The 19,928-nt window shown below is 47.4% G+C and overlaps 11 non-coding genes and 1 pseudogene across 11 annotated transcripts; all 12 read right to left on the reverse strand.

Annotated features, from left to right (window-relative positions):
• Nucleotides 1-47: 47 nt before the first annotated feature.
• On the reverse strand, nucleotides 48-238 carry LOC142284020 (U2 spliceosomal RNA). The gene has a single exon (XR_012745589.1). It is a non-coding gene; the product is annotated as a U2 spliceosomal RNA (small nuclear RNA).
• A 1,387-nt stretch (nucleotides 239-1,625) lies between these two features.
• LOC142284021 (U2 spliceosomal RNA) lies at nucleotides 1,626-1,816 on the reverse strand. Its single transcript, XR_012745590.1, has one exon. It is a non-coding gene; the product is annotated as a U2 spliceosomal RNA (small nuclear RNA).
• Nucleotides 1,817-3,203: 1,387 nt separating this feature from the next.
• LOC142284022 (U2 spliceosomal RNA) lies at nucleotides 3,204-3,394 on the reverse strand. Its single transcript, XR_012745591.1, has one exon. It is a non-coding gene; the product is annotated as a U2 spliceosomal RNA (small nuclear RNA).
• A 1,387-nt stretch (nucleotides 3,395-4,781) lies between these two features.
• LOC142284023 (U2 spliceosomal RNA) lies at nucleotides 4,782-4,972 on the reverse strand. The gene has a single exon (XR_012745592.1). It is a non-coding gene; the product is annotated as a U2 spliceosomal RNA (small nuclear RNA).
• A 1,387-nt stretch (nucleotides 4,973-6,359) lies between these two features.
• LOC142284024 (U2 spliceosomal RNA) lies at nucleotides 6,360-6,550 on the reverse strand. The gene has a single exon (XR_012745593.1). It is a non-coding gene; the product is annotated as a U2 spliceosomal RNA (small nuclear RNA).
• Nucleotides 6,551-7,937: 1,387 nt separating this feature from the next.
• LOC142284025 (U2 spliceosomal RNA) lies at nucleotides 7,938-8,128 on the reverse strand. The gene has a single exon (XR_012745594.1). It is a non-coding gene; the product is annotated as a U2 spliceosomal RNA (small nuclear RNA).
• A 1,387-nt stretch (nucleotides 8,129-9,515) lies between these two features.
• LOC142284026 (U2 spliceosomal RNA) lies at nucleotides 9,516-9,706 on the reverse strand. Its single transcript, XR_012745595.1, has one exon. It is a non-coding gene; the product is annotated as a U2 spliceosomal RNA (small nuclear RNA).
• A 1,388-nt stretch (nucleotides 9,707-11,094) lies between these two features.
• LOC142284027 (U2 spliceosomal RNA) lies at nucleotides 11,095-11,285 on the reverse strand. Its single transcript, XR_012745596.1, has one exon. It is a non-coding gene; the product is annotated as a U2 spliceosomal RNA (small nuclear RNA).
• Nucleotides 11,286-12,672: 1,387 nt separating this feature from the next.
• Nucleotides 12,673-12,863, reverse strand: LOC142284028 (U2 spliceosomal RNA). Its single transcript, XR_012745597.1, has one exon. It is a non-coding gene; the product is annotated as a U2 spliceosomal RNA (small nuclear RNA).
• Nucleotides 12,864-14,250: 1,387 nt separating this feature from the next.
• Nucleotides 14,251-14,441, reverse strand: LOC142284030 (U2 spliceosomal RNA). The gene has a single exon (XR_012745599.1). It is a non-coding gene; the product is annotated as a U2 spliceosomal RNA (small nuclear RNA).
• Nucleotides 14,442-15,828: 1,387 nt separating this feature from the next.
• Nucleotides 15,829-16,019, reverse strand: LOC142284031 (U2 spliceosomal RNA). The gene has a single exon (XR_012745600.1). It is a non-coding gene; the product is annotated as a U2 spliceosomal RNA (small nuclear RNA).
• A 1,387-nt stretch (nucleotides 16,020-17,406) lies between these two features.
• LOC142284046 (U2 spliceosomal RNA) lies at nucleotides 17,407-17,611 on the reverse strand (annotated as a pseudogene).
• Between the last annotated feature and the right edge of the window lie 2,317 nt (nucleotides 17,612-19,928).

Below are 19,928 nucleotides of genomic sequence, written 5' to 3' on the forward strand. Positions count from 1 at the left end.
AATATGAATCAGGTGAATTGAGTTCTGCTTTTGGAAACTGGGTTAAGAAGGGGTGCACCGTTCCTGGAGGTACTGCAATACCAGGTCAATGCGTGGAGTGGACAGAGCAAGCTCTTTTTCCATCTCCCTGTTCTAAAAATCCATTTAATATATGGTCCCCAGATAGGGGACGTATCAGATATTAAACTGATAAGAACAGATACTACACTTGATCTTAGCCAAAAGGCCGAGAAGCGATAACCAGAATTGGTTTGGGCCTCGAGTGGCACCCTGGCCTATGCCGGACACATCTTAGGGAGAGAGAGCGAGAGGGAGACAAACCCACGCCTACACAAGACATTTTGTCACCCAAGCCAACCCTTGAAAAGGCTGCTTTGCAGAGCCAAAACAAGAAGAATGGTGCGTTTTGCAGCCGCCGCCCACTGCAATGAATCTGAATAACTCCTCCTTTAGGGCGCAAGCAACTCCCCTCCCCCTTGCAGTCTTTCCAATTCACGATACAAAAAGACGGACAGGACAGGTTGCCTGACTTTCCGTCACTGCCACCCTTTGCCATCCTTACCCGTAGAAAGCCCTTTCATCATCCCCAAACCCTAATCTTTTCCCTTTCCTTCCCAGCCCCCAAACCCTGCCCTCTGTACCTTTCTCACCACCCGCTTCCCTTCTCCTGTCATCCCCCTACCACCCGGGAAAAAAAGAGATTGCCCCCTCCTTCCACTAGCCCACCCTCCCACCCAAAGAACAACTTCTTCTGCGCAGCTTGTTTTCTAGGCAGCAGCGCTATTGTGATGTCATCGGGGGGCATTGTGACAAGCCGCCAGTGTTCCGTCTCTTCATGTTGTGCACAGTTCAAACGGAAAATACATCAACAGGCAGACTACAGAAAAGCTTACTATCAAAGGTTAGAGGGGGGCTTTCTCAGAGGGCTTTTTACAGTTTTTCTATTCCCAATTAGCCGTTTAAGTGTACTTATTGAAAGTAGTAATTCTTTCATAGGCCGCCCTTTCTTAGTATTTGACGTTCCTTATATTGCGGTATGAGGCTTCGCAGTAGGTTGCAAACATTCATCACCCATGACTGTCCCCAATTGAGCTCAGAAGCTCAATGTCTATCATGACCTCTCTTTTAGAATGTCCAAGAGCAAGCAAACTATTCCTCCAGGAGAGGGCGCCAACAGACTACTAAAGAGATCATCATTACTCAAAGAAAACCCCAAAAACCAATGCATGATAGGAATAAACAGGTAACTTTCTTTGGAGTGGAAGCGGAGAGATCGCACCAGATGCCAATTCTAGATGTTATCACACCTGTGGTCACTGCAGCAGCAGGTGAATCCACTTTGTCCAAAAGGGATCTATTCCATTCAATTGCAAATGATCTAGATAAGACAGAGAACTGCAGCACGGGGACATAGCCGAGTTGGTCAGGTTGAGTGGTGATGAGTTTGCTATTTGGATGAATAAAGAAAGTCAAAAGTGTGAAAGATAAAAAACAAAAGGAGGAAGTGTGAAAAGTGAATGGGCCAAATTGAGGTGCATATGAAGACGTATGCTTTCTTCCAATTCATTAAATCGGGCTAATATGAATCAGGTGAATTGAGTTCTGCTTTTGGAAACTGGGTTAAGAAGGGGTGCACCGTTCCTGGAGGTACTGCAATACCAGGTCAATGCGTGGAGTGGACAGAGCAAGCTCTTTTTCCATCTCCCTGTTCTAAAAATCCATTTAATATATGGTCCCCAGATAGGGGACGTATCAGATATTAAACTGATAAGAACAGATACTACACTTGATCTTAGCCAAAAGGCCGAGAAGCGATAACCAGAATTGGTTTGGGCCTCGAGTGGCACCCTGGCCTATGCCGGACACATCTTAGGGAGAGAGAGCGAGAGGGAGACAAACCCACGCCTACACAAGACATTTTGTCACCCAAGCCAACCCTTGAAAAGGCTGCTTTGCAGAGCCAAAACAAGAAGAATGGTGCGTTTTGCAGCCGCCGCCCACTGCAATGAATCTGAATAACTCCTCCTTTAGGGCGCAAGCAACTCCCCTCCCCCTTGCAGTCTTTCCAATTCACGATACAAAAAGACGGACAGGACAGGTTGCCTGACTTTCCGTCACTGCCACCCTTTGCCATCCTTACCCGTAGAAAGCCCTTTCATCATCCCCAAACCCTAATCTTTTCCCTTTCCTTCCCAGCCCCCAAACCCTGCCCTCTGTACCTTTCTCACCACCCGCTTCCCTTCTCCTGTCATCCCCCTACCACCCGGGAAAAAAAGAGATTGCCCCCTCCTTCCACTAGCCCACCCTCCCACCCAAAGAACAACTTCTTCTGCGCAGCTTGTTTTCTAGGCAGCAGCGCTATTGTGATGTCATCGGGGGGCATTGTGACAAGCCGCCAGTGTTCCGTCTCTTCATGTTGTGCACAGTTCAAACGGAAAATACATCAACAGGCAGACTACAGAAAAGCTTACTATCAAAGGTTAGAGGGGGGCTTTCTCAGAGGGCTTTTTACAGTTTTTCTATTCCCAATTAGCCGTTTAAGTGTACTTATTGAAAGTAGTAATTCTTTCATAGGCCGCCCTTTCTTAGTATTTGACGTTCCTTATATTGCGGTATGAGGCTTCGCAGTAGGTTGCAAACATTCATCACCCATGACTGTCCCCAATTGAGCTCAGAAGCTCAATGTCTATCATGACCTCTCTTTTAGAATGTCCAAGAGCAAGCAAACTATTCCTCCAGGAGAGGGCGCCAACAGACTACTAAAGAGATCATCATTACTCAAAGAAAACCCCAAAAACCAATGCATGATAGGAATAAACAGGTAACTTTCTTTGGAGTGGAAGCGGAGAGATCGCACCAGATGCCAATTCTAGATGTTATCACACCTGTGGTCACTGCAGCAGCAGGTGAATCCACTTTGTCCAAAAGGGATCTATTCCATTCAATTGCAAATGATCTAGATAAGACAGAGAACTGCAGCACGGGGACATAGCCGAGTTGGTCAGGTTGAGTGGTGATGAGTTTGCTATTTGGATGAATAAAGAAAGTCAAAAGTGTGAAAGATAAAAAACAAAAGGAGGAAGTGTGAAAAGTGAATGGGCCAAATTGAGGTGCATATGAAGACGTATGCTTTCTTCCAATTCATTAAATCGGGCTAATATGAATCAGGTGAATTGAGTTCTGCTTTTGGAAACTGGGTTAAGAAGGGGTGCACCGTTCCTGGAGGTACTGCAATACCAGGTCAATGCGTGGAGTGGACAGAGCAAGCTCTTTTTCCATCTCCCTGTTCTAAAAATCCATTTAATATATGGTCCCCAGATAGGGGACGTATCAGATATTAAACTGATAAGAACAGATACTACACTTGATCTTAGCCAAAAGGCCGAGAAGCGATAACCAGAATTGGTTTGGGCCTCGAGTGGCACCCTGGCCTATGCCGGACACATCTTAGGGAGAGAGAGCGAGAGGGAGACAAACCCACGCCTACACAAGACATTTTGTCACCCAAGCCAACCCTTGAAAAGGCTGCTTTGCAGAGCCAAAACAAGAAGAATGGTGCGTTTTGCAGCCGCCGCCCACTGCAATGAATCTGAATAACTCCTCCTTTAGGGCGCAAGCAACTCCCCTCCCCCTTGCAGTCTTTCCAATTCACGATACAAAAAGACGGACAGGACAGGTTGCCTGACTTTCCGTCACTGCCACCCTTTGCCATCCTTACCCGTAGAAAGCCCTTTCATCATCCCCAAACCCTAATCTTTTCCCTTTCCTTCCCAGCCCCCAAACCCTGCCCTCTGTACCTTTCTCACCACCCGCTTCCCTTCTCCTGTCATCCCCCTACCACCCGGGAAAAAAAGAGATTGCCCCCTCCTTCCACTAGCCCACCCTCCCACCCAAAGAACAACTTCTTCTGCGCAGCTTGTTTTCTAGGCAGCAGCGCTATTGTGATGTCATCGGGGGGCATTGTGACAAGCCGCCAGTGTTCCGTCTCTTCATGTTGTGCACAGTTCAAACGGAAAATACATCAACAGGCAGACTACAGAAAAGCTTACTATCAAAGGTTAGAGGGGGGCTTTCTCAGAGGGCTTTTTACAGTTTTTCTATTCCCAATTAGCCGTTTAAGTGTACTTATTGAAAGTAGTAATTCTTTCATAGGCCGCCCTTTCTTAGTATTTGACGTTCCTTATATTGCGGTATGAGGCTTCGCAGTAGGTTGCAAACATTCATCACCCATGACTGTCCCCAATTGAGCTCAGAAGCTCAATGTCTATCATGACCTCTCTTTTAGAATGTCCAAGAGCAAGCAAACTATTCCTCCAGGAGAGGGCGCCAACAGACTACTAAAGAGATCATCATTACTCAAAGAAAACCCCAAAAACCAATGCATGATAGGAATAAACAGGTAACTTTCTTTGGAGTGGAAGCGGAGAGATCGCACCAGATGCCAATTCTAGATGTTATCACACCTGTGGTCACTGCAGCAGCAGGTGAATCCACTTTGTCCAAAAGGGATCTATTCCATTCAATTGCAAATGATCTAGATAAGACAGAGAACTGCAGCACGGGGACATAGCCGAGTTGGTCAGGTTGAGTGGTGATGAGTTTGCTATTTGGATGAATAAAGAAAGTCAAAAGTGTGAAAGATAAAAAACAAAAGGAGGAAGTGTGAAAAGTGAATGGGCCAAATTGAGGTGCATATGAAGACGTATGCTTTCTTCCAATTCATTAAATCGGGCTAATATGAATCAGGTGAATTGAGTTCTGCTTTTGGAAACTGGGTTAAGAAGGGGTGCACCGTTCCTGGAGGTACTGCAATACCAGGTCAATGCGTGGAGTGGACAGAGCAAGCTCTTTTTCCATCTCCCTGTTCTAAAAATCCATTTAATATATGGTCCCCAGATAGGGGACGTATCAGATATTAAACTGATAAGAACAGATACTACACTTGATCTTAGCCAAAAGGCCGAGAAGCGATAACCAGAATTGGTTTGGGCCTCGAGTGGCACCCTGGCCTATGCCGGACACATCTTAGGGAGAGAGAGCGAGAGGGAGACAAACCCACGCCTACACAAGACATTTTGTCACCCAAGCCAACCCTTGAAAAGGCTGCTTTGCAGAGCCAAAACAAGAAGAATGGTGCGTTTTGCAGCCGCCGCCCACTGCAATGAATCTGAATAACTCCTCCTTTAGGGCGCAAGCAACTCCCCTCCCCCTTGCAGTCTTTCCAATTCACGATACAAAAAGACGGACAGGACAGGTTGCCTGACTTTCCGTCACTGCCACCCTTTGCCATCCTTACCCGTAGAAAGCCCTTTCATCATCCCCAAACCCTAATCTTTTCCCTTTCCTTCCCAGCCCCCAAACCCTGCCCTCTGTACCTTTCTCACCACCCGCTTCCCTTCTCCTGTCATCCCCCTACCACCCGGGAAAAAAAGAGATTGCCCCCTCCTTCCACTAGCCCACCCTCCCACCCAAAGAACAACTTCTTCTGCGCAGCTTGTTTTCTAGGCAGCAGCGCTATTGTGATGTCATCGGGGGGCATTGTGACAAGCCGCCAGTGTTCCGTCTCTTCATGTTGTGCACAGTTCAAACGGAAAATACATCAACAGGCAGACTACAGAAAAGCTTACTATCAAAGGTTAGAGGGGGGCTTTCTCAGAGGGCTTTTTACAGTTTTTCTATTCCCAATTAGCCGTTTAAGTGTACTTATTGAAAGTAGTAATTCTTTCATAGGCCGCCCTTTCTTAGTATTTGACGTTCCTTATATTGCGGTATGAGGCTTCGCAGTAGGTTGCAAACATTCATCACCCATGACTGTCCCCAATTGAGCTCAGAAGCTCAATGTCTATCATGACCTCTCTTTTAGAATGTCCAAGAGCAAGCAAACTATTCCTCCAGGAGAGGGCGCCAACAGACTACTAAAGAGATCATCATTACTCAAAGAAAACCCCAAAAACCAATGCATGATAGGAATAAACAGGTAACTTTCTTTGGAGTGGAAGCGGAGAGATCGCACCAGATGCCAATTCTAGATGTTATCACACCTGTGGTCACTGCAGCAGCAGGTGAATCCACTTTGTCCAAAAGGGATCTATTCCATTCAATTGCAAATGATCTAGATAAGACAGAGAACTGCAGCACGGGGACATAGCCGAGTTGGTCAGGTTGAGTGGTGATGAGTTTGCTATTTGGATGAATAAAGAAAGTCAAAAGTGTGAAAGATAAAAAACAAAAGGAGGAAGTGTGAAAAGTGAATGGGCCAAATTGAGGTGCATATGAAGACGTATGCTTTCTTCCAATTCATTAAATCGGGCTAATATGAATCAGGTGAATTGAGTTCTGCTTTTGGAAACTGGGTTAAGAAGGGGTGCACCGTTCCTGGAGGTACTGCAATACCAGGTCAATGCGTGGAGTGGACAGAGCAAGCTCTTTTTCCATCTCCCTGTTCTAAAAATCCATTTAATATATGGTCCCCAGATAGGGGACGTATCAGATATTAAACTGATAAGAACAGATACTACACTTGATCTTAGCCAAAAGGCCGAGAAGCGATAACCAGAATTGGTTTGGGCCTCGAGTGGCACCCTGGCCTATGCCGGACACATCTTAGGGAGAGAGAGCGAGAGGGAGACAAACCCACGCCTACACAAGACATTTTGTCACCCAAGCCAACCCTTGAAAAGGCTGCTTTGCAGAGCCAAAACAAGAAGAATGGTGCGTTTTGCAGCCGCCGCCCACTGCAATGAATCTGAATAACTCCTCCTTTAGGGCGCAAGCAACTCCCCTCCCCCTTGCAGTCTTTCCAATTCACGATACAAAAAGACGGACAGGACAGGTTGCCTGACTTTCCGTCACTGCCACCCTTTGCCATCCTTACCCGTAGAAAGCCCTTTCATCATCCCCAAACCCTAATCTTTTCCCTTTCCTTCCCAGCCCCCAAACCCTGCCCTCTGTACCTTTCTCACCACCCGCTTCCCTTCTCCTGTCATCCCCCTACCACCCGGGAAAAAAAGAGATTGCCCCCTCCTTCCACTAGCCCACCCTCCCACCCAAAGAACAACTTCTTCTGCGCAGCTTGTTTTCTAGGCAGCAGCGCTATTGTGATGTCATCGGGGGGCATTGTGACAAGCCGCCAGTGTTCCGTCTCTTCATGTTGTGCACAGTTCAAACGGAAAATACATCAACAGGCAGACTACAGAAAAGCTTACTATCAAAGGTTAGAGGGGGGCTTTCTCAGAGGGCTTTTTACAGTTTTTCTATTCCCAATTAGCCGTTTAAGTGTACTTATTGAAAGTAGTAATTCTTTCATAGGCCGCCCTTTCTTAGTATTTGACGTTCCTTATATTGCGGTATGAGGCTTCGCAGTAGGTTGCAAACATTCATCACCCATGACTGTCCCCAATTGAGCTCAGAAGCTCAATGTCTATCATGACCTCTCTTTTAGAATGTCCAAGAGCAAGCAAACTATTCCTCCAGGAGAGGGCGCCAACAGACTACTAAAGAGATCATCATTACTCAAAGAAAACCCCAAAAACCAATGCATGATAGGAATAAACAGGTAACTTTCTTTGGAGTGGAAGCGGAGAGATCGCACCAGATGCCAATTCTAGATGTTATCACACCTGTGGTCACTGCAGCAGCAGGTGAATCCACTTTGTCCAAAAGGGATCTATTCCATTCAATTGCAAATGATCTAGATAAGACAGAGAACTGCAGCACGGGGACATAGCCGAGTTGGTCAGGTTGAGTGGTGATGAGTTTGCTATTTGGATGAATAAAGAAAGTCAAAAGTGTGAAAGATAAAAAACAAAAGGAGGAAGTGTGAAAAGTGAATGGGCCAAATTGAGGTGCATATGAAGACGTATGCTTTCTTCCAATTCATTAAATCGGGCTAATATGAATCAGGTGAATTGAGTTCTGCTTTTGGAAACTGGGTTAAGAAGGGGTGCACCGTTCCTGGAGGTACTGCAATACCAGGTCAATGCGTGGAGTGGACAGAGCAAGCTCTTTTTCCATCTCCCTGTTCTAAAAATCCATTTAATATATGGTCCCCAGATAGGGGACGTATCAGATATTAAACTGATAAGAACAGATACTACACTTGATCTTAGCCAAAAGGCCGAGAAGCGATAACCAGAATTGGTTTGGGCCTCGAGTGGCACCCTGGCCTATGCCGGACACATCTTAGGGAGAGAGAGCGAGAGGGAGACAAACCCACGCCTACACAAGACATTTTGTCACCCAAGCCAACCCTTGAAAAGGCTGCTTTGCAGAGCCAAAACAAGAAGAATGGTGCGTTTTGCAGCCGCCGCCCACTGCAATGAATCTGAATAACTCCTCCTTTAGGGCGCAAGCAACTCCCCTCCCCCTTGCAGTCTTTCCAATTCACGATACAAAAAGACGGACAGGACAGGTTGCCTGACTTTCCGTCACTGCCACCCTTTGCCATCCTTACCCGTAGAAAGCCCTTTCATCATCCCCAAACCCTAATCTTTTCCCTTTCCTTCCCAGCCCCCAAACCCTGCCCTCTGTACCTTTCTCACCACCCGCTTCCCTTCTCCTGTCATCCCCCTACCACCCGGGAAAAAAAGAGATTGCCCCCTCCTTCCACTAGCCCACCCTCCCACCCAAAGAACAACTTCTTCTGCGCAGCTTGTTTTCTAGGCAGCAGCGCTATTGTGATGTCATCGGGGGGCATTGTGACAAGCCGCCAGTGTTCCGTCTCTTCATGTTGTGCACAGTTCAAACGGAAAATACATCAACAGGCAGACTACAGAAAAGCTTACTATCAAAGGTTAGAGGGGGGCTTTCTCAGAGGGCTTTTTACAGTTTTTCTATTCCCAATTAGCCGTTTAAGTGTACTTATTGAAAGTAGTAATTCTTTCATAGGCCGCCCTTTCTTAGTATTTGACGTTCCTTATATTGCGGTATGAGGCTTCGCAGTAGGTTGCAAACATTCATCACCCATGACTGTCCCCAATTGAGCTCAGAAGCTCAATGTCTATCATGACCTCTCTTTTAGAATGTCCAAGAGCAAGCAAACTATTCCTCCAGGAGAGGGCGCCAACAGACTACTAAAGAGATCATCATTACTCAAAGAAAACCCCAAAAACCAATGCATGATAGGAATAAACAGGTAACTTTCTTTGGAGTGGAAGCGGAGAGATCGCACCAGATGCCAATTCTAGATGTTATCACACCTGTGGTCACTGCAGCAGCAGGTGAATCCACTTTGTCCAAAAGGGATCTATTCCATTCAATTGCAAATGATCTAGATAAGACAGAGAACTGCAGCACGGGGACATAGCCGAGTTGGTCAGGTTGAGTGGTGATGAGTTTGCTATTTGGATGAATAAAGAAAGTCAAAAGTGTGAAAGATAAAAAACAAAAGGAGGAAGTGTGAAAAGTGAATGGGCCAAATTGAGGTGCATATGAAGACGTATGCTTTCTTCCAATTCATTAAATCGGGCTAATATGAATCAGGTGAATTGAGTTCTGCTTTTGGAAACTGGGTTAAGAAGGGGTGCACCGTTCCTGGAGGTACTGCAATACCAGGTCAATGCGTGGAGTGGACAGAGCAAGCTCTTTTTCCATCTCCCTGTTCTAAAAATCCATTTAATATATGGTCCCCAGATAGGGGACGTATCAGATATTAAACTGATAAGAACAGATACTACACTTGATCTTAGCCAAAAGGCCGAGAAGCGATAACCAGAATTGGTTTGGGCCTCGAGTGGCACCCTGGCCTATGCCGGACACATCTTAGGGAGAGAGAGCGAGAGGGAGACAAACCCACGCCTACACAAGACATTTTGTCACCCAAGCCAACCCTTGAAAAGGCTGCTTTGCAGAGCCAAAACAAGAAGAATGGTGCGTTTTGCAGCCGCCGCCCACTGCAATGAATCTGAATAACTCCTCCTTTAGGGCGCAAGCAACTCCCCTCCCCCTTGCAGTCTTTCCAATTCACGATACAAAAAGACGGACAGGACAGGTTGCCTGACTTTCCGTCACTGCCACCCTTTGCCATCCTTACCCGTAGAAAGCCCTTTCATCATCCCCAAACCCTAATCTTTTCCCTTTCCTTCCCAGCCCCCAAACCCTGCCCTCTGTACCTTTCTCACCACCCGCTTCCCTTCTCCTGTCATCCCCCTACCACCCGGGAAAAAAAGAGATTGCCCCCTCCTTCCACTAGCCCACCCTCCCACCCAAAGAACAACTTCTTCTGCGCAGCTTGTTTTCTAGGCAGCAGCGCTATTGTGATGTCATCGGGGGGCATTGTGACAAGCCGCCAGTGTTCCGTCTCTTCATGTTGTGCACAGTTCAAACTGGAAAATACATCAACAGGCAGACTACAGAAAAGCTTACTATCAAAGGTTAGAGGGGGGCTTTCTCAGAGGGCTTTTTACAGTTTTTCTATTCCCAATTAGCCGTTTAAGTGTACTTATTGAAAGTAGTAATTCTTTCATAGGCCGCCCTTTCTTAGTATTTGACGTTCCTTATATTGCGGTATGAGGCTTCGCAGTAGGTTGCAAACATTCATCACCCATGACTGTCCCCAATTGAGCTCAGAAGCTCAATGTCTATCATGACCTCTCTTTTAGAATGTCCAAGAGCAAGCAAACTATTCCTCCAGGAGAGGGCGCCAACAGACTACTAAAGAGATCATCATTACTCAAAGAAAACCCCAAAAACCAATGCATGATAGGAATAAACAGGTAACTTTCTTTGGAGTGGAAGCGGAGAGATCGCACCAGATGCCAATTCTAGATGTTATCACACCTGTGGTCACTGCAGCAGCAGGTGAATCCACTTTGTCCAAAAGGGATCTATTCCATTCAATTGCAAATGATCTAGATAAGACAGAGAACTGCAGCACGGGGACATAGCCGAGTTGGTCAGGTTGAGTGGTGATGAGTTTGCTATTTGGATGAATAAAGAAAGTCAAAAGTGTGAAAGATAAAAAACAAAAGGAGGAAGTGTGAAAAGTGAATGGGCCAAATTGAGGTGCATATGAAGACGTATGCTTTCTTCCAATTCATTAAATCGGGCTAATATGAATCAGGTGAATTGAGTTCTGCTTTTGGAAACTGGGTTAAGAAGGGGTGCACCGTTCCTGGAGGTACTGCAATACCAGGTCAATGCGTGGAGTGGACAGAGCAAGCTCTTTTTCCATCTCCCTGTTCTAAAAATCCATTTAATATATGGTCCCCAGATAGGGGACGTATCAGATATTAAACTGATAAGAACAGATACTACACTTGATCTTAGCCAAAAGGCCGAGAAGCGATAACCAGAATTGGTTTGGGCCTCGAGTGGCACCCTGGCCTATGCCGGACACATCTTAGGGAGAGAGAGCGAGAGGGAGACAAACCCACGCCTACACAAGACATTTTGTCACCCAAGCCAACCCTTGAAAAGGCTGCTTTGCAGAGCCAAAACAAGAAGAATGGTGCGTTTTGCAGCCGCCGCCCACTGCAATGAATCTGAATAACTCCTCCTTTAGGGCGCAAGCAACTCCCCTCCCCCTTGCAGTCTTTCCAATTCACGATACAAAAAGACGGACAGGACAGGTTGCCTGACTTTCCGTCACTGCCACCCTTTGCCATCCTTACCCGTAGAAAGCCCTTTCATCATCCCCAAACCCTAATCTTTTCCCTTTCCTTCCCAGCCCCCAAACCCTGCCCTCTGTACCTTTCTCACCACCCGCTTCCCTTCTCCTGTCATCCCCCTACCACCCGGGAAAAAAAGAGATTGCCCCCTCCTTCCACTAGCCCACCCTCCCACCCAAAGAACAACTTCTTCTGCGCAGCTTGTTTTCTAGGCAGCAGCGCTATTGTGATGTCATCGGGGGGCATTGTGACAAGCCGCCAGTGTTCCGTCTCTTCATGTTGTGCACAGTTCAAACGGAAAATACATCAACAGGCAGACTACAGAAAAGCTTACTATCAAAGGTTAGAGGGGGGCTTTCTCAGAGGGCTTTTTACAGTTTTTCTATTCCCAATTAGCCGTTTAAGTGTACTTATTGAAAGTAGTAATTCTTTCATAGGCCGCCCTTTCTTAGTATTTGACGTTCCTTATATTGCGGTATGAGGCTTCGCAGTAGGTTGCAAACATTCATCACCCATGACTGTCCCCAATTGAGCTCAGAAGCTCAATGTCTATCATGACCTCTCTTTTAGAATGTCCAAGAGCAAGCAAACTATTCCTCCAGGAGAGGGCGCCAACAGACTACTAAAGAGATCATCATTACTCAAAGAAAACCCCAAAAACCAATGCATGATAGGAATAAACAGGTAACTTTCTTTGGAGTGGAAGCGGAGAGATCGCACCAGATGCCAATTCTAGATGTTATCACACCTGTGGTCACTGCAGCAGCAGGTGAATCCACTTTGTCCAAAAGGGATCTATTCCATTCAATTGCAAATGATCTAGATAAGACAGAGAACTGCAGCACGGGGACATAGCCGAGTTGGTCAGGTTGAGTGGTGATGAGTTTGCTATTTGGATGAATAAAGAAAGTCAAAAGTGTGAAAGATAAAAAACAAAAGGAGGAAGTGTGAAAAGTGAATGGGCCAAATTGAGGTGCATATGAAGACGTATGCTTTCTTCCAATTCATTAAATCGGGCTAATATGAATCAGGTGAATTGAGTTCTGCTTTTGGAAACTGGGTTAAGAAGGGGTGCACCGTTCCTGGAGGTACTGCAATACCAGGTCAATGCGTGGAGTGGACAGAGCAAGCTCTTTTTCCATCTCCCTGTTCTAAAAATCCATTTAATATATGGTCCCCAGATAGGGGACGTATCAGATATTAAACTGATAAGAACAGATACTACACTTGATCTTAGCCAAAAGGCCGAGAAGCGATAACCAGAATTGGTTTGGGCCTCGAGTGGCACCCTGGCCTATGCCGGACACATCTTAGGGAGAGAGAGCGAGAGGGAGACAAACCCACGCCTACACAAGACATTTTGTCACCCAAGCCAACCCTTGAAAAGGCTGCTTTGCAGAGCCAAAACAAGAAGAATGGTGCGTTTTGCAGCCGCCGCCCACTGCAATGAATCTGAATAACTCCTCCTTTAGGGCGCAAGCAACTCCCCTCCCCCTTGCAGTCTTTCCAATTCACGATACAAAAAGACGGACAGGACAGGTTGCCTGACTTTCCGTCACTGCCACCCTTTGCCATCCTTACCCGTAGAAAGCCCTTTCATCATCCCCAAACCCTAATCTTTTCCCTTTCCTTCCCAGCCCCCAAACCCTGCCCTCTGTACCTTTCTCACCACCCGCTTCCCTTCTCCTGTCATCCCCCTACCACCCGGGAAAAAAAGAGATTGCCCCCTCCTTCCACTAGCCCACCCTCCCACCCAAAGAACAACTTCTTCTGCGCAGCTTGTTTTCTAGGCAGCAGCGCTATTGTGATGTCATCGGGGGGCATTGTGACAAGCCGCCAGTGTTCCGTCTCTTCATGTTGTGCACAGTTCAAACGGAAAATACATCAACAGGCAGACTACAGAAAAGCTTACTATCAAAGGTTAGAGGGGGGCTTTCTCAGAGGGCTTTTTACAGTTTTTCTATTCCCAATTAGCCGTTTAAGTGTACTTATTGAAAGTAGTAATTCTTTCATAGGCCGCCCTTTCTTAGTATTTGACGTTCCTTATATTGCGGTATGAGGCTTCGCAGTAGGTTGCAAACATTCATCACCCATGACTGTCCCCAATTGAGCTCAGAAGCTCAATGTCTATCATGACCTCTCTTTTAGAATGTCCAAGAGCAAGCAAACTATTCCTCCAGGAGAGGGCGCCAACAGACTACTAAAGAGATCATCATTACTCAAAGAAAACCCCAAAAACCAATGCATGATAGGAATAAACAGGTAACTTTCTTTGGAGTGGAAGCGGAGAGATCGCACCAGATGCCAATTCTAGATGTTATCACACCTGTGGTCACTGCAGCAGCAGGTGAATCCACTTTGTCCAAAAGGGATCTATTCCATTCAATTGCAAATGATCTAGATAAGACAGAGAACTGCAGCACGGGGACATAGCCGAGTTGGTCAGGTTGAGTGGTGATGAGTTTGCTATTTGGATGAATAAAGAAAGTCAAAAGTGTGAAAGATAAAAAACAAAAGGAGGAAGTGTGAAAAGTGAATGGGCCAAATTGAGGTGCATATGAAGACGTATGCTTTCTTCCAATTCATTAAATCGGGCTAATATGAATCAGGTGAATTGAGTTCTGCTTTTGGAAACTGGGTTAAGAAGGGGTGCACCGTTCCTGGAGGTACTGCAATACCAGGTCAATGCGTGGAGTGGACAGAGCAAGCTCTTTTTCCATCTCCCTGTTCTAAAAATCCATTTAATATATGGTCCCCAGATAGGGGACGTATCAGATATTAAACTGATAAGAACAGATACTACACTTGATCTTAGCCAAAAGGCCGAGAAGCGATAACCAGAATTGGTTTGGGCCTCGAGTGGCACCCTGGCCTATGCCGGACACATCTTAGGGAGAGAGAGCGAGAGGGAGACAAACCCACGCCTACACAAGACATTTTGTCACCCAAGCCAACCCTTGAAAAGGCTGCTTTGCAGAGCCAAAACAAGAAGAATGGTGCGTTTTGCAGCCGCCGCCCACTGCAATGAATCTGAATAACTCCTCCTTTAGGGCGCAAGCAACTCCCCTCCCCCTTGCAGTCTTTCCAATTCACGATACAAAAAGACGGACAGGACAGGTTGCCTGACTTTCCGTCACTGCCACCCTTTGCCATCCTTACCCGTAGAAAGCCCTTTCATCATCCCCAAACCCTAATCTTTTCCCTTTCCTTCCCAGCCCCCAAACCCTGCCCTCTGTACCTTTCTCACCACCCGCTTCCCTTCTCCTGTCATCCCCCTACCACCCGGGAAAAAAAGAGATTGCCCCCTCCTTCCACTAGCCCACCCTCCCACCCAAAGAACAACTTCTTCTGCGCAGCTTGTTTTCTAGGCAGCAGCGCTATTGTGATGTCATCGGGGGGCATTGTGACAAGCCGCCAGTGTTCCGTCTCTTCATGTTGTGCACAGTTCAAACGGAAAATACATCAACAGGCAGACTACAGAAAAGCTTACTATCAAAGGTTAGAGGGGGGCTTTCTCAGAGGGCTTTTTACAGTTTTTCTATTCCCAATTAGCCGTTTAAGTGTACTTATTGAAAGTAGTAATTCTTTCATAGGCCGCCCTTTCTTAGTATTTGACGTTCCTTATATTGCGGTATGAGGCTTCGCAGTAGGTTGCAAACATTCATCACCCATGACTGTCCCCAATTGAGCTCAGAAGCTCAATGTCTATCATGACCTCTCTTTTAGAATGTCCAAGAGCAAGCAAACTATTCCTCCAGGAGAGGGCGCCAACAGACTACTAAAGAGATCATCATTACTCAAAGAAAACCCCAAAAACCAATGCATGATAGGAATAAACAGGTAACTTTCTTTGGAGTGGAAGCGGAGAGATCGCACCAGATGCCAATTCTAGATGTTATCACACCTGTGGTCACTGCAGCAGCAGGTGAATCCACTTTGTCCAAAAGGGATCTATTCCATTCAATTGCAAATGATCTAGATAAGACAGAGAACTGCAGCACGGGGACATAGCCGAGTTGGTCAGGTTGAGTGGTGATGAGTTTGCTATTTGGATGAATAAAGAAAGTCAAAAGTGTGAAAGATAAAAAACAAAAGGAGGAAGTGTGAAAAGTGAATGGGCCAAATTGAGGTGCATATGAAGACGTATGCTTTCTTCCAATTCATTAAATCGGGCTAATATGAATCAGGTGAATTGAGTTCTGCTTTTGGAAACTGGGTTAAGAAGGGGTGCACCGTTCCTGGAGGTACTGCAATACCAGGTCAATGCGTGGAGTGGACAGAGCAAGCTCTTTTTCCATCTCCCTGTTCTAAAAATCCATTTAATATATGGTCCCCAGATAGGGGACGTATCAGATATTAAACTGATAAGAACAGATACTACACTTGATCTTAGCCAAAAGGCCGAGAAGCGATAACCAGAATTGGTTTGGGCCTCGAGTGGCACCCTGGCCTATGCCGGACACATCTTAGGGAGAGAGAGCGAGAGGGAGACAAACCCACGCCTACACAAGACATTTTGTCACCCAAGCCAACCCTTGAAAAGGCTGCTTTGCAGAGCCAAAACAAGAAGAATGGTGCGTTTTGCAGCCGCCGCCCACTGCAATGAATCTGAATAACTCCTCCTTTAGGGCGCAAGCAACTCCCCTCCCCCTTGCAGTCTTTCCAATTCACGATACAAAAAGACGGACAGGACAGGTTGCCTGACTTTCCGTCACTGCCACCCTTTGCCATCCTTACCCGTAGAAAGCCCTTTCATCATCCCCAAACCCTAATCTTTTCCCTTTCCTTCCCAGCCCCCAAACCCTGCCCTCTGTACCTTTCTCACCACCCGCTTCCCTTCTCCTGTCATCCCCCTACCACCCGGGAAAAAAAGAGATTGCCCCCTCCTTCCACTAGCCCACCCTCCCACCCAAAGAACAACTTCTTCTGCGCAGCTTGTTTTCTAGGCAGCAGCGCTATTGTGATGTCATCGGGGGGCATTGTGACAAGCCGCCAGTGTTCCGTCTCTTCATGTTGTGCACAGTTCAAACGGAAAATACATCAACAGGCAGACTACAGAAAAGCTTACTATCAAAGGTTAGAGGGGGGCTTTCTCAGAGGGCTTTTTACAGTTTTTCTATTCCCAATTAGCCGTTTAAGTGTACTTATTGAAAGTAGTAATTCTTTCATAGGCCGCCCTTTCTTAGTATTTGACGTTCCTTATATTGCGGTATGAGGCTTCGCAGTAGGTTGCAAACATTCATCACCCATGACTGTCCCCAATTGAGCTCAGAAGCTCAATGTCTATCATGACCTCTCTTTTAGAATGTCCAAGAGCAAGCAAACTATTCCTCCAGGAGAGGGCGCCAACAGACTACTAAAGAGATCATCATTACTCAAAGAAAACCCCAAAAACCAATGCATGATAGGAATAAACAGGTAACTTTCTTTGGAGTGGAAGCGGAGAGATCGCACCAGATGCCAATTCTAGATGTTATCACACCTGTGGTCACTGCAGCAGCAGGTGAATCCACTTTGTCCAAAAGGGATCTATTCCATTCAATTGCAAATGATCTAGATAAGACAGAGAACTGCAGCACGGGGACATAGCCGAGTTGGTCAGGTTGAGTGGTGATGAGTTTGCTATTTGGATGAATAAAGAAAGTCAAAAGTGTGAAAGATAAAAAACAAAAGGAGGAAGTGTGAAAAGTGAATGGGCCAAATTGAGGTGCATATGAAGACGTATGCTTTCTTCCAATTCATTAAATCGGGCTAATATGAATCAGGTGAATTGAGTTCTGCTTTTGGAAACTGGGTTAAGAAGGGGTGCACCGTTCCTGGAGGTACTGCAATACCAGGTCAATGCGTGGAGTGGACAGAGCAAGCTCTTTTTCCATCTCCCTGTTCTAAAAATCCATTTAATATATGGTCCCCAGATAGGGGACGTATCAGATATTAAACTGATAAGAACAGATTTTTTGATTTAACAGCATCTTTATTATCATGCACTACTCACAAAAAGGTAACAAACCGTGTACAGTGCCGCAGCCCCGTACACACAGAAATATACAATCCTTCTTACATAGCCATAGAGTACGACGCACTAAACTATACATCACGCTCCTATGCTTATCCATAACACTCAAGCTGAAAGAAAAAGTTAGACAATAAATAACGACGAACCGGCGATTGGGGGATGGGGGTAGGGGAAAATGGGGATAGGGTGGGGAAATCACAGGCCCGAAGCTTTATTGAAAGACGCACATAACGGGAAAAGGAGGGAGGGGGCATGGAAGAGGTCTAAACCTCCTCCTCGGCGCTGTCGTCCGGACTGTCCATGATGGAATAGTCTCTGAGCAGGCTGTGGATCAGCCTGCGGCAATCCTGGATAGACATCCTCTCCCTCTTCAAGATGAGCCGGTTCCTGGCGACCCAAATAGCGTCCTTAAAGCAGTTCATAAGGCGCCAAGCCTCCTGGATGGCTCCAACGGTGTGAGTCCCAGGGAAGAGTCCATAAAGTACGGAATGGTACGATAGGCTCCCTCTGGGGACGGAGTTCCTCAGGTCATCCTCCAGGGCAACCAACAGGCGCTGTGCGAAACGGCAGTCCCAAAAGGCGTGCAGCGATGTTTCCTCCACGAAGGGGCACCTTGGGCAGTACCGGGTTTTGCACAGGTTCCGGGCGTGCATGAATGACCGGACGGGCAGTCCGCCCTGTATCGCCATCCATGACAAGTCCTTGTGCCCGTTGGTCAATCCAGCCGATGACACGTTTGTCCAAACAGTCTCCAGTGTGTCGTGATGAAGTCCTGGAATGTTCTCCATTTCGTCCTTGGCTCTGATGAGTTTGTGGATAGTCTTTGGCTTCCACAAATCAGGCTTGAGTCCCTCCAGTTGGTGTTCCCTCACAAACCGAACCACGTCTCCGTAGAACCATGGCGCCGTCCAGTTGTAGGGGAAGGAGCTGTCCCACTTGTCCCAGCCTAACCGTCTCCAAAGGGGGAGCAGGAAGAAGCGAGACATGGACCCACCCGCGGAACCTCTCTTGACTCGCAGAGTTCGGCGAACGCAGTCACATACGAAGGAGGATCGCAGGAGGGTGGGGATATCGGGTACGCCCTTCCCACCCTTGCGAGGATCCTTGTACATGATGCTCCGCTTTACTCTGTCCATCTTGGATCCCCAGACAAAACGAAACACCGTCCTGGTAATGGCCCTGCACACGGTGGCAAGGGGGGGCCAGGCCTGGGCCGTGTACTGCAGCACGGGCAGTACCTCGTTACGCAGGACCAGTGCTTTGCCCTCACAGGTGAGGCGTCTGAGGCTCCACAGACCGATCCGTTGGGTGATCTTGGTCAAGCGTTCCTCCCAGGACTTGAGGGCTGCTCCTTCCTTCCCGAACCAGACTCCAAGAACCTTGATGAAATCCGGCTGGATGCTGAAAGGGAAGGGGGCGGAAGAGGCCGGCTGCCAGTCCCCGAAGAGCATGGCTTCCGACTTCCCGCAGTTGACTTTGGCTCCCGAAGCCCGTCCGAAGGTCTCACAGGTCTGGACGAGGGTGTCGACTGAGCGCCGGTCCGCGCAGAAGACGGTCACGTCGTCCATGTAGAGCGAGCACTTGACCTCGAAGCGTTCTGGTCCTGGTGCGGTGATCCCTCTGATCTCTCCATTCCGCCGGATAGCCTCTGCAAAGAGTTCTATAACACAAACAAAAAGAAGAGGTGACAGAGGACAGCCTTGTCTGACCCCTGAGAGGACCGGGAAGGGGTCAGTCTTCCAGCCGTTTACCAACACCGAGCTGTGAATATCAAAATACATTAGTTGGACATACAAACAAAACATGTTGCCCAAACCTAACCTGTGCAGAGCTTTGCCCAGGAACTCATGGGAAACACGGTCGAAGGCCTTTTCCTGATCCAACGAGATCAGGGCTGCGTGCACCCGGCGGGCTTTGATGTACTCGACCGTGTCCCGCATGAGAGCCAGGCTGTCTGCGATGCGACGTCCGGGGATGCCGCAGGTCTGATCCGGGTGGATGATCCGTCCGATAACCGTCTTCAGTCTCTTTGCCATCGTCTTGGCCAGGATCTTGTAGTCGACATTCAGAAGGGTGATGGGACGCCAATTCTTCAGGTCGCACCTCTCTCCTTTACGCTTGTACAGGATCGTGACCATTCCTTCCCTCAGAGATGGAGGCATTCTGCCCTCCACCACCATCTCCTCATACAGCCCTAACAGGTCCGGACAGATTAGGTCTCCCAGCGCTACATAGAGCTCTGCTGGGAGGCCGTCACTGCCCGGTGTCCTGCCAGAACTAAAGGATTTGGCGGCCGAGAGCAGCTC

This window comes from Anomaloglossus baeobatrachus, unplaced genomic scaffold (genome assembly GCF_048569485.1).
Source record: "Anomaloglossus baeobatrachus isolate aAnoBae1 unplaced genomic scaffold, aAnoBae1.hap1 Scaffold_562, whole genome shotgun sequence".
Taxonomy (NCBI): Eukaryota; Metazoa; Chordata; class Amphibia; order Anura; family Aromobatidae; genus Anomaloglossus; species Anomaloglossus baeobatrachus.